At 38.0% G+C, this 13,336-nt stretch overlaps 1 pseudogene; it reads right to left on the bottom strand.

The window, feature by feature from the left end:
- Positions 1-7,505: 7,505 nt before the first annotated feature.
- LOC119474107 lies at positions 7,506-8,216 on the bottom strand (annotated as a pseudogene).
- Positions 8,217-13,336: the final 5,120 nt, after the last annotated feature.

Genomic DNA, 13,336 nt, shown 5'->3' with positions numbered 1-13,336 from the left:
TTTTTTTTGAGATGGAGTCTCGCTCTGTTGCCCAGGCTGGAGTGCAGTGACAGGATCTTGGCCCACTGCAACCTCCGCCTCCCGGGTTCAAGCAATTGTCTGCCACAGCCTCCTGCGTAGCTGGAATTTCAGGCACCTGCCACCACGCCTGGCGAAGTTTTGTATTTTTAGTAGAGACAAGGTTTCACCATCTTGACCAGGATGGTCTTGAACTCCTGACCTTGTGATCCACACACCTCAGCCTCCCAAAGTGCTGGGGTTACAGGCTTGAGCCACTTTGCCTGGCCAGGAATTGTTAATTACATACTCATGGTCTTTTAAATTTGGCCAGAGACATTTTTTGGCTTTGTTTAATATTTTGTATACAACATAATGTATACTGTTAGGACACTAAAATACCTGTACATTATAAAGTATAATAATATAATGATCACCTGTGAAACCACCACCCAACCTAAGTACTATAATAGTATCAATGGCTTTCATTTATTTTTATATTTTTCCTCTATCCTCACACCCCATCTCTGACCTCCCCTCGTTAGAGGTAGCCACTACCTTGGAATTTGTACTTACTGGATAGAGGTTAGACATTTCTTTTCTTTTCTTTTTTTTTGAGATGGAGTCTCACTCTGTCACCAGGCTGGAGTGCAATGGCGCCATCTCAGCTCACTGCAACCTCTACCTCCCAGGTTCAAGTGATTCTCCTGCCTCAGCCTCCTGAGAAGCTGGGATTATAGGCACCTGTCACCACGCCTGCATATTTTTTTTTTTTTTTTGTATTTTTGGTAGAGATGGGGTTTCACCGTGTTGTCCAGGCCTGTCAGAGTTTAGACATTCAAGTCCGTACATGATGCTGTGCATGAAGGAAAGCTGGTGTATTCACAGAGGTAGCTTAGTGTTCAGGGTTTATTTTGCTGTGGCTGATAGACCGAGATATCTGTGGCTGTGTTTGTTTCCATACATGGGTGTGACCTACACACAAATGAAATTCCTCCTGAAGAGGCTGCAGAGCACAGGGTTATTGGTGTGGGCCTGAAGTCAGGTAGATCTGGCTTTAAATCTCACCTCTATTACTAGATAAAAGTAAAATGTATTGTGTCTGCCTTGAGTGCCAGGTGCTTTGCAGATGATAACTCAGTTGTTCCTATGACACTGTGAGATGTATTCATATCCTCATCTTCCTGGTGAAGAAACTGGGATTCGGGGAGTTGTGGAATTTGTTCTGGATTTCTAGCTTGTAAAATGCCCATCAGCATTAAGAAGCCTTCAAGTCTTATTCCAAAGCCGCCTTTCCTTCCTCCTGTTTGGAAGTTTCCTTTTCAAATCAGTAAGAAAACCAAGGCAACCATTCTCCTATGGGTTTGGCATTGCTTTGGAAGTTGTGGTCAATGCAAGAAAATATTTTTTAAAAACTCAGAAGAATTAATACTGGAAGACAAAATTAAAATACCATTTTTAGATGTTACGATTGTGCACTTTTAAAAACTAAAAGAAATAATCTAAAAATAAAATAACTGTAGGTATCAATAAAGTATACAGATGAATGTAGTGTATACAAATACATACCAGGGGTCCTTTTATTTGTCCCAGAATAATATATTATCTAAATTATTTAACAATAAGAATTCTTATGAAAGAGTTGCATGTCTTATCTAATAGAAATGAAAGTATAAAACTCTACTGACTAATATTAGAGAAGATGAATGGAAGGGTGTACTATTGTCCTTGAAATAATGATGAATCAGAAAGCCTTCTATTTTATTCAACAAATTTATAGTTTGACTATAGTTCACCTCAAAAATCTCAATAGGATATTTGAACTTAACATAATTATAATTTTTATTTGCAAAAAAGATGTCATCTATTTAGCACTTACCACCCCTATGCTCAACTAAGAGTATGAACTAGTATTTTGCAAAGAGAACAACAAATGGAGGTATATCTTCTCCCAATAAGCATATAGTTAAATGGAACAGCATAGTTCAGAAATAAGCATATTGCATCTTAAAAAAACAGTGAAAATAAGGAATTATTTAATACACATTGTTTAGCATTCTTAGCTACACCTCTTTTTGAAAAAATCAATTTAATACAGCAATTTAATACCTCATAATTAAAATAAATTTCATATGGCTAAAGTGTTAGATAATAGAAAATATTGCAGGAAATGTAAGTTATTGATTGTCAGATCTTTGGAGAAAACAGTCTTTTTTTTTTTTTTTTTTTGTAGAAAGGGATTTATTTAGAGAGAAACAGGAGAAGGAGAGAGAAACAGCTGACTCTCACACTGAATGAGAGAATCCGGAAAGATGGAATCCAGGAGAGGAAAGCAGCTTCCATACTGAGTGGAAGGGAGTAAAGAGAGAGATGGAGTTTAGGAGGGGAAGACAGGTTTCCATGAGATAGTGTGGAAGGGGACTCCAGATGGGAAATCCAGGATGGAGAAAAACAGCTTCCACAAAGGGGGTGTTTGTGGAAGGGGAAACACTGTCCTTTTTAAAAAACAATTTTACTTTGAAGTGTCAAAAGAAATCACAAAGAAAAAGACTGAGAAATTTGGCCACATAAAGGATTGTAAACACATGAGCAACAGCAAGAACCAAGTAAATTAGGTCAGCAGATGGGAAAGAATCACATCCAACATGACAAACAGAGGCTATTATCTGTGGTGAAATCTCTTACTGGAGAGCTGAATGTAGTGGACCAGTTCTTCCCAAAGTGCAGGCTGCGGGAAGGACATGGGAAGATCAGCTTCTAGGAGGGAGCAGGGCTAGTGTTTTGGGGACCTGCTTGGGCACAGGGAAAGTGCAGCTGACCTGACTCTCACCCAGGTCTGGGGGGCTCTGGGGACCGGGGAATCACAGTGATCCTAGGATATGGCAGGATGTGGTTACCCAGGACTTCTGTCTCTCCAGGAGGGTCCTCTACTCCAGGAGGTAGAAAGGAAGGAAACATTGAGAGAAGAAACAGCACTGGATATAGAAAGAATGGGAAGAGCTATCCTAGAAAATCAATCTGAGTGGCAAGGAGGGAAACTGCTTTTGCAGGTAAAGGAGGAGATGGAGGCAGTGTCTCCCAAACAGCCATTGGAAAATGGAAGGCCTCCTAATAGGGAAAACAGGATCCCATGGCGGGTGGATTTTTCTAGGCTACGAGTAAATTTTTTGCATGGTGCTTACAGAACAGTAAGTCCTAAAGACTGTCATCCTAGGACTCAGAAAGCCACATGGGAACTTGGAAGGAAATATGCTGAGGACTGGCTGGCCATAGTAGATAGCAGATACTCAATAAATATTTGTTAAATGCAAAAGATAAAACCCAGCTGTTCAATCTGTGACAAAATCTTAATAGCTTTAGCATTGCCGATGGCATGTTAATTGCTTCAAAGCTTGGGAAAAACAATATGACTATGTCTAATGTATCACTATACATATGCAAATGTTGAAATCTTTTGAACTTGTCAGTGTATTCTTTTGGGAATTTAAGAAAATAATTGAACATCAAAACACAGCTATATATATGAAGTTCTGTAATAGTAGATGCTATGGCCTGAATGTTCATGCCCTGCCCCTGAAATTCATCCATTGAGATCCTAACCCCCAAGGGAATGGAATTAGGAGGTGAGGTCTTTGGGAGGTGATTAGGTGATGAGGGAGGAGTCCTCATGATTGGGATTAGTGTCCTCAGAAGAGAGGTCTCAGAGGGTTCCTTGCTTCTTCCACCATGTGAGGACACAGAAAAAAGGCAGGTGTCTATGAACCAAGAAGGATACCCTCACCAGACACTGAATCTGCTGGCACCTTGATGTTGGCCCTCCCAGTCTCCAGAACTATGAGAAGTAAATTTCTGTTTTTAATAAACCACTCAGTATGTAGTATTCTGTTATAGCAGTCCAAATGAACTCAAACAGTTAAAAAAAGATAAGAGGTTAATAAATATTGATACATATATATCAAAGAGATAGTATTTATTCATTAAAAATGACAGATAAGACTATAGAAATGGAGAGAAACATGCAGTATTAATGTCAAGTGAATAAAGCAGAATGTAGAAGGGATTCCCTCTGCCTCCCGTGTCCTTTCCTAAGCCCCTGCCCCTGCTGAATGCCCCTGAAATCCTACCAGGCTGGTGCCCTCTTTAGTACCACACTTCCTACACAGGTCCCCAAATTGCTTAATCTTGTCTCTTCAGCATCTCAGAGATATTTTTGTATGGAGTCTATCACTTCAATTAATACAACTATCCCTGGTCCTAGAACCCAGACAGGGATTGGGTTGGAATACATTAAATAGTTAGGATGTTTACCTTTTGTCTTTATGCTGTGCTTAAAATCATGCCACCCATTTCAATACTGTTTGACCAAAAACATATGTCCAATTCTAGTTTAAGACGGGATTTTCTTAGGAGGCTCCTTAGTCTTCCCTCATGCAAATCAACCCCCAGTGGGCCTGACCCCATAGCCTCTACACGTGCCCAGACATGTCTGAGTCCTGTGGTGACAGAAACTACTCAGGCACAAATTGAGACCTCTGACATGAAAGCAATTCTTTTGTTAAGTAGTGAAATGTGATAATGTGCTTTCATTTTAACAATGTTTCTATATATTACACTTACATAGAAAAATGAGAATCGATCATCACCGATATCTGATGCTTTCTTGACAGTTTGTGAATTACCATTTCATGCTTTAGTCTTGTATTTTTAAAATCAATTTAAAAAAATTATTAACGTGAAGCATGCTTTGAAATCAACATAACATTTATAGAGAAAAAGTTGACAATCTTTTCTTACCCCATCCAATCCATTTCTACTCCTAAAAAGAGATTTCCCAAAAGAGGATGGCAATTTGTAGTCCCATCAGCCATGGTTTGATTTATGGTCCTATGCCTATTTTTCTTCATGCTCATACAAATAAACATAAATGCATGTTCCATATGTGCATGTTGATGAAATCGCCCGACACACATACATTTGAAACTTGTTTTCTTTCACTTAATATTTCATCTGAATGTCTGTCCAGGTCAACTAATGTAGAGCCTACCAGTTCTATTTATAGTAGCATAATGAAACTGACTTTGCAAAAATTGTAACTGAGAAAATTATGACGGTAAAAGTAATTTGACCTAACCACCTCCACCTTGCTTCTCACCTCCAAGCTATCCTTGTTCATTCTTGGGCATAGGCCAAACTAACTCTGGGAGGTACTTAGTTTATCAACTTGGAGACAAAGATGATAACAACCCTTTGCCAAAACAAACCCCCTTCCTCTCTGGGGACTAGATTGCCTTTGCAGGACTAATGAATTAGCCACAAGATGAGAAATCTCCACAGTTGGAGACTGTAAGATTCCAAACCCCTCCAAATGGCTCCTTGGGATAGCATCACTTGTAAAACCTGAAATCTGTGCTTGAGATATTTTGCAGATCTTGCATTCAGAGTCAGCGGGCACCACCCAGATCGATACATGTGGCTCCCACCCAGAAACTGAATCAGCACAAGAGGACACCTTGACTCCCTGTGATTTTATCTCTGACCCAACTAATCAGTACTCCCCACCCCCAGCATCCTACCCGCCAAACTATCCTTAAAATCTCTGATCCCTGAATTTTCAGGGAGACTGATTTGAGTAATAATAAAACTCCAGTCTCCTTTATAGCAGCTCTGAGTGGATTAAATGCTTTCTCTATTGCAATTTTTCTGTCTTGATAAATTGGGCAAGGTTAACCCATTGAGTAGTTACAATAATATTCTGTTGTATAAATGTCTTGTAGCTAATTCAATAATTTCCCTATTTTTGACAATCAGCCTATTTTTGTGATTATTTAAGAATGCTACAATAAATATTCTTATATATATGTATTTATATTATGTGTATACATACACACTTATATTTACACATACACATATTAATGTTGGTGTATGATGTTGGCAATGCTTTCTCATATGTATGTGTTTTACCCTTTAGTATATGTTGCTATTAATTTCCCAAAAGAGAATGGCAATTTCCAATCCCATCAGCCATGCGTTCATTCCCTTACCTCCTCACTGAAATTGAACATACCCTTTAATTTTTGCCAATTTGATGGGCAAAAATTGGAATCTCATCAATATTTTAATTGGCATTTATCTAACTTCTTGTTAGGTTGTATATATTTTTATATATTTATTTTCCTTTGAATTTTTCTTTGTAATAACATTGTTTACATATTTGCCCATTTTTCCTCTGGGATATTAGCGCTTTGCTTATTGATTTGTGGGAGCTCTTTATCATATGCACTGCAGTCTGTGTTTTACCTTTTAACTTTGTTTAATAGTGTCATTTATTTGCTATGAAAAAATTTTCAAAATGCATACAGTTAAATACAACTCTTTTAATGTATGATTTCTGGGTGTCCTGTTTTGCTTTTAGGAAGAACTTCCTTCTCTAGATTATATAAATTACTTTCTAAATTTTCTATTTTTCTGTCTTATTGTTTACTTGAAGCCTTTAAACTAGGGAATAATAATATATGTAATGTAATATGTTATATACATTTTATGTGTGATAGGAGGTCATGTTGCAGGTTTGTTCTTCCAGATGAGCATTTGGAGTAATCCATTTCTTAAAGATTCAGCTTTCCTTGGTGGTGCATGGCTGTGGTACCAGGTACTTGGGAGGGTGAGGTAGGAGGATTACTTGAGTCAGGGAGGTCAAGGCTGCAGTAAGCTATGATCGTGTCACTGCACTCCAGCTGGGGAATCAGAGCAAGACCCTGTCTCAAAAACAAAACAAGAAAAAAAAAGATCCAACTTTCCCAAATCCTTAACTTTCCTGCTACATTGACTGCCTATTACACTCATCTGGCAAAAACCATTGTCTTGATCGATCTGATTATTAATCTCCTGCATATCTGTCCTGGGTTGCTGAAAACTACTGGGGGAAAAAATGGCGTTAGAGCATTTTTGTCACTGATGGTTCATGAACTCCAACTTCAACTGTATTGTCAATGCCTCCTGAAAAGAATTATCTGTGCTCCAATTAGGGCCACTTAACAACTCTCACTGCTATAGGGCCTTTGCTTTTCCACTTTCTTCTCACTCTCTAGATTGTTCCCTATTTCTCAGAAACAATAAAGGCGAACAAAGGGAAATTCTTTGGAAGTCCTGAGTCCCTCTTAACATTACAAAGCTACCCCTAAGAAAAACCAGTTCAGGGGATTCTCTGCCTCCCATTCTCTCCTGTTTCCCTAGAGATTTTGCTCCATCTATTAGCCACGTTTAAATATAAGTTTTTTGTTGGATCTTCTTGTCACAATTTAAGCACACTCTAGCCTATTTCATCTTAAAAAAAATAAATTATCCATTAATCATACATTCTGTTCTAGTTACTGTCTCTCTCTCTTCCTATTTTTCCAGCTAAGCTTCTGACTTCACTTTGTACTACCTGCTCACTCATAACCCTTTGCAGTCTGTTTTCCCCCCGACATTAAATGATTATTATAAAAGTGCATCACACGGTGTAGAAATCAACATTTTCTTCCATAATTCTGTGCATCTGGGACTATAGAAATGTCACTGTCTCTGCCCCACATCTTTAAATCACAACAGTAAGTCTTCCCAAAGGGGAACTTCTAGAAAAACGAGCTATTTCCTGGGCTCATATTTCCCTGTTTTTGTAGCATGCACCGACAATCTATCTATGAAGTATATATTGGGGAGTAAGGAGGGCATCCACCAGAAAGACCATAGTGTTGACAGCCATAAGATTAGAGACAAGCACAAAGGGACAGGTCAACATGCCAGCAAAAATCTTGTGACAGCTTGGGAATAACTCTTTATTTCATTCATGGTAGAAGCCCTGCCTTCCAGTGCATAGGTATTGATGAGGTAGGCCAGTGAACTATACAGCCACAAAGAAATTATGCCACCTAGGAGACAAGGAACCAGTCCTAGAAAAAAACCCTAGGATTCTCTCTTCCTGATAGATGGTTATGAAGTCACAAAGTCCACATTACTTAGGTCCTTTGCCAATGAATTGTACCATAGGTCTCAGAGTGACCACATGGAAGGGATGTGTGATGAGGGTCGCAGTGGAATGAGCCATCATCTTTCAAGTTGTCTCCTTGATACCTTGATAACTCAGTCAAGGGAAGATGAGATTTCTTTTTGTACATTTCCAGGTCCTAACTCCTCACCTTCATCACACTCCTGGGAATGCTGTAAAACTTTTCCAAGGGCCGGGTTTGATGCCTTAACACAGTCTTGGATGAAAAACCCATACCTCTCATGGATACTGGCAATGTGCTGAGTGTAACAAAAGGATTATGAAGCCGAAATAGTTGTCATCTCAAAATATTGCATCCTATTTTTGGAGGAAGAGGTTCATATCCCACATGAGCAGCTGGGACAGGTTGGTGAGACCAGAGCCCAGGAGGACATGACTGGCTGTGTCTGCCCTGATGGCACCTGCTGCAGCCTGGCTTCATTTTTAATCTTTCTAATGAAATTACTCTGGCCAGTGGTTCTCAACTTGGGGTGATTTTGTTTCCCAAGGGGCATTCGGCAATGTCTGCTGACACTTTAGGTTGGCGTAAATGGGGGATGGACAGGGAAAATGGGGTTAGTCCTGTTATCTAATGTTTATAGGTTAAGGATTTTGCTAATCATTCTTCCATCATGTGCAGGCTGTCTGCCACAGCAAAGTTATTCAGCCCTATGTGTCAGTGGTGCCAAGGTTGAGAAACTTGCTCTAGACAAAAGTCACCATTGACTTCCTCATGGCTAAAGCCAAAGGACTGTTCCAGTTCTTATCTTCTTGACCTCTGTGAACTGTGGGGCACCATTGCGACTCTGCCTTCTTAAAACCATGCCCTTCTTTAGCTTCTCTATCACCACTCTTTTCTGGGTAACTTCTTACTTCTCTGAGTGCTCCTGTTCATCATCCTCATTTGACTAAATGTTGAATATAACTGGTTTTTAGAGATCCAGCCTCAATTTTCTTCTTGCCTTCCTTAGATGATTTTATTTACTCCCATGACATTAACTGCTGAATATACACTGATGTCTTCTAAGTCCATATCGAACCTCACACAGTCTCCTGCCTATTTATCATTTCACATACGCCAAACTGAACTCATGAGTGCACTCCCCTTCCTCCCTAAACTATGGTTTCTAGTTTTCTAGTCAGGGATGGCTCTACCACCTACCCAGCAGCCCAAATCCAGAAACCCAGAGGGAACTCCTCAGTCCTCCTTTTCATTTAATCAGATGTTCAACAAATCTTCTCCTATTAGTTCTTTCTTGTTCATTTCTCTTGAATCTATCTGCTTATCTCTGTTCTGAATCCAACCACCTGTATTACCACAGCAGCCTCCCAACTACTTTTCTTAACAAACCTTTTTCCCATTCAATCTATCTTATAAGTTGTATTCATGATGATCTTTCCGAAATACAATTCAAATTAGATTTATATCTAAAATCCTTCTTTTCCTCATCTAAGAAAAGGCTAAATTTCTAGATGCGGCCTAAAAAGCCATTCATGATGACAACCTCTGGAAATGAAGTCCACATCTTATTTATTTTGCTATAGTAAAGTGCTCAGTACATATTAGTGGGATACATAAACAAATGAAAGAACAAATTCTGGAGAAAAAAGCTATCATGTCTGGGTGTAGTGGCTTACGCCTGTAATCCCAGAACTTTGGAAGCCTGAGGCAGGTGGATCACGAGGGCAGGAATTCGAGACCAACCTGGCCAAGATGGCTAAATGCCATCTCTACTAAAAATACAAAAATTAACTGGGTGCAGTGGCAGGTGCCTGTTATCCCAGCTACTCGAAAGGCTGAGGCAGGAGAATTGCTTGAACCTGAGAGGCGGAGGTTGCAGTGAGCCAAGATTGCGCCACTGCACTCTAGTAGCCTGGGCGACAGAGCAAGACTCCATCTCAAAAAAAGCTATAACATATATGTATTTCCTTGGTGTCAAAAGCTAAAATTAATTTTATATGTCTCCTTTGTAATTATGTGAGTACTTTTCTGTTGAATCCTAAATAAGAAACCAATGTTAAACTGGATCTGGTTGTCATCAGAAGTAGTCTCAAAGTTGACAAATGAAAATAAAATATATTTTAAACAAATGCTTACAAATGAAATTATTATGCCAGTTTTATGCCTTGAAGGTTTTGATACATGTTTCCAAATTGTTTTAAAAGATATGGTTCATGTCTAAAACACCAACCACTGCAGGTTAAAATCTTTGAGGGTGAAGTATCATGATGTCTGCAACTAACTTTCAGATTATGCAGCAAAAATGTTATATATATTATATGTATAAACACATATTTGTATATTCAGAAACTCACAGATATATACACACATGCACACATGGAGAAAGAGAAAGAAAAGAGACAGAGAGAATGTGACAAATATTAACAGTATAGACACATTAGGGTTTGTCAAAGAAATAGAACCAATAATATGTATATGTGTGTGTGTGGGTATGTATGTATGTATACACACCCACACTCCCACATATCTATAAAGATTTATTATGAGGAATTGGCTCATGCAATTATGGGGGCTAAGAGATCTCAAATCTGCCATCTACAAACTGGAGACCAAGGAAAGCCCATAGTGTAATTCCAATTCATGCCTCAAGGCCTGAGAACCAGAAAAGTTGATGGTGCCAATACTGTATAAGCCCAAGGGCGGAAGATCAGTGTGCAACTCAAGCAGGCAGGTAGGAAGCAAAAAGACTGAAATCCACCTTCGCTCTTTGTTCTGTTAGGTAGAAAGGCAAAGGCCCTCAGTTGGTTGGATCAGGCCCACCCCCACTGAGGCAGGGCAAGTTCTCTTTACTGAGGCCACTGATTCAAATATCAATCTCATCAGGAAGCCTGAAACTCAGAAATGTTTAATTTGGGCTCCACTTGGCTCAGGGAAGTTGACACATAGAATAGGTGAGGGGTACATGAGTGTTCATTTTACTATACTTTTAGATTTTCTACTGGTTTAAAAGTTATCAAAAGAAAATCTTAGTAAAAAGAGCACCAACAGCAGTGTTTGAAGTTGTACAATTTTAAACAATCAACATTTTAACAATTTTGAAAGAACTTTTGCTGATATAATTTTAAAAAATGCTGTATATAATTTTTGATTTCTTATAAAATGGAATCTTTTCATGTTTGTTGGGAATTTTCTTTCTTCTTTTGTGAATTGTCTTTGCCTATGTTTTGACTGAAGGGTTTGTTTCTGTATATAATATATAAAGCCTTTATATATATATTATATATATATAAAGTATATTCATAATTTGATTGATTAACAGGTAATCCTGAAGCATATATTTTAATGTAAGAATTTCAAATATGATAAGGAAAGTGCACAAACCAATGGAAAAAGTATGAATTGGAAAATCTGGCAAATTCTCTCTCACACAAAAATATGTCGGGTTTTTTTTTTAAACCATATCCTACGCTAAGATAAATACCAAAGTTAATGCTGTAGAATTAAAATGTTGATTGCAAGAAAGTGTGAAATCCTGAAAAAGTTAAAACAGATAATTATTCATTGATCTTGGGCTTGAAATCAGGACTTTGAAAAAAAATGGAATAAAAAGCAAAGAAAAAATTGGCAGTACGTTTGATTGCATACAAACTTAAAAATATATGAAACCACCAAAGAGTTAAAATCCTTAATATAAAGGGCACTCTTGAAATCCATGAAACTAATAATGTCACAATAGAGAAATATAAAAGTGAAACCCCCAAACCAAAAGGAAGAGAATTCAATAATAAAAGAAGAAATCTAAATGTCTTAAAAGCATATGAGCAGATATTTTTAATAGGAGAATATAGGATATTGGTTCAGTTGGCTCATGGCAGTTTGTGTGAATGAGATTCAACCTTAGATGTTGGCAGTCCAGTAACTGGCAGTAATGCTTTCAGAAATGTTAACATAATACAGATGAGTATCCCTCATTCAAAATGCTTGGGAACAGAAGTTTTTTGCAGGTTTTGGGAATATTTGCATATACATAAGGCGTTATCTTGGGGATGGGACCCAAATCTAAACATGAAATTTATTATAGACCGTGTACACATAACCGGTAGGTAATTTCATGCAATATTTTTTGATAATATCATGCATCTAACAGAGTTTTGACATGAGGTCAGATGTGGAATTTTCTACTTGTGGCATCATGTTGACCCTCAAAAAATTTCAGATTTTGGAGGATTTCGTATTTAGAATTTTCATATTAGGGATGCTCAGCCTGTTCTCAGCTTTCTGTTAGAAAGCACAGCCCGCAAGAGCTGCAGATCATCCAGGCATACTTGGTACTGGTCAGGCCCTTAGTAATGTGATCAATATAGGAATCCACCCTTTAAAATGCACACGTAGAAATTAGGGTTTCCTAAGGAGCATTACAAAAATAATTATGAAGAAAATCAAACCAGTGAGGGAAAATTAAGGAGATTATATTTATTTAGTCTAGAGAGGAAAAAGCTAAATGGTGAATAAATAAATAGTTGCCCTTAAGTATATAAGTATATGAAAAAAAGATTATCCTAAGGAAAGCTAAATTATTCTGTCTCTATGATAGACAATACACTAAGAGGAATATGGTTAAATTGCACTAAGAGACTCTAATTAACATTAGGTCTTGCAAAACTCCAGGGAAGACTAACAAAGAAACAAAGGAACCCCTGTCTTTGTATATCTTTCTGAGCAATTTAGACAACTGCCTATCTTGTGGCTTCATTATAGAATAGCAGGTGGCTGGGCCCTTGATTACAATTATAGGTTTACAGAATCTTAGAGTTGAAAAACAGCCTCAGTAGATTAAAGTTTCTCTTTTATATGTTTGTAGATTTCTGTTGCCACCCACTTACCAATAGCATATACAAAGGAAAGCATAAGATGTGAAGCTTTGCAGGTTAGAGTTCTATCATGGTTAAGTGACTGGAGCTTTCAAAAGTGCCTGCTCAAATAATGCGAACAGATCTTAGTTGTATGGCATGAAAAAACAAACTAGGGCAGTAAACTAGGGCAGAACACTATAGTATTGTGATTCTTCAGTTGCTTTTTAAAGGTTACAAATGAAAACTAGTCTTTTATCCCAAGAAAAATGTGTATAAGTACGGGCACCCATTAGTGATACCCAGGTCCCCAAATTTAGTGATCAAGATGGAGAGAGTATGGTACAGTTCTTATGAGCTCTGCAGTTGAATTTCTTACATTTTTATCTACACTGAAATCTGACTTTTTCTACTTACTAGCCTGTGGTCTTAAGAATGTTAGTTAAATTATTCAAGTCTGCTTACTCATTTCTAAAATGGGGATAGCTTATGTTATGCATG

This window comes from Cebus imitator, unplaced genomic scaffold, assembly GCF_001604975.1.
Source record: "Cebus imitator isolate Cc_AM_T3 unplaced genomic scaffold, Cebus_imitator-1.0 Scaffold212, whole genome shotgun sequence".
NCBI classification, from domain to species: domain Eukaryota; kingdom Metazoa; phylum Chordata; class Mammalia; order Primates; family Cebidae; genus Cebus; species Cebus imitator.
This window is presented reverse-complemented; position numbering and strand designations above follow the sequence as displayed.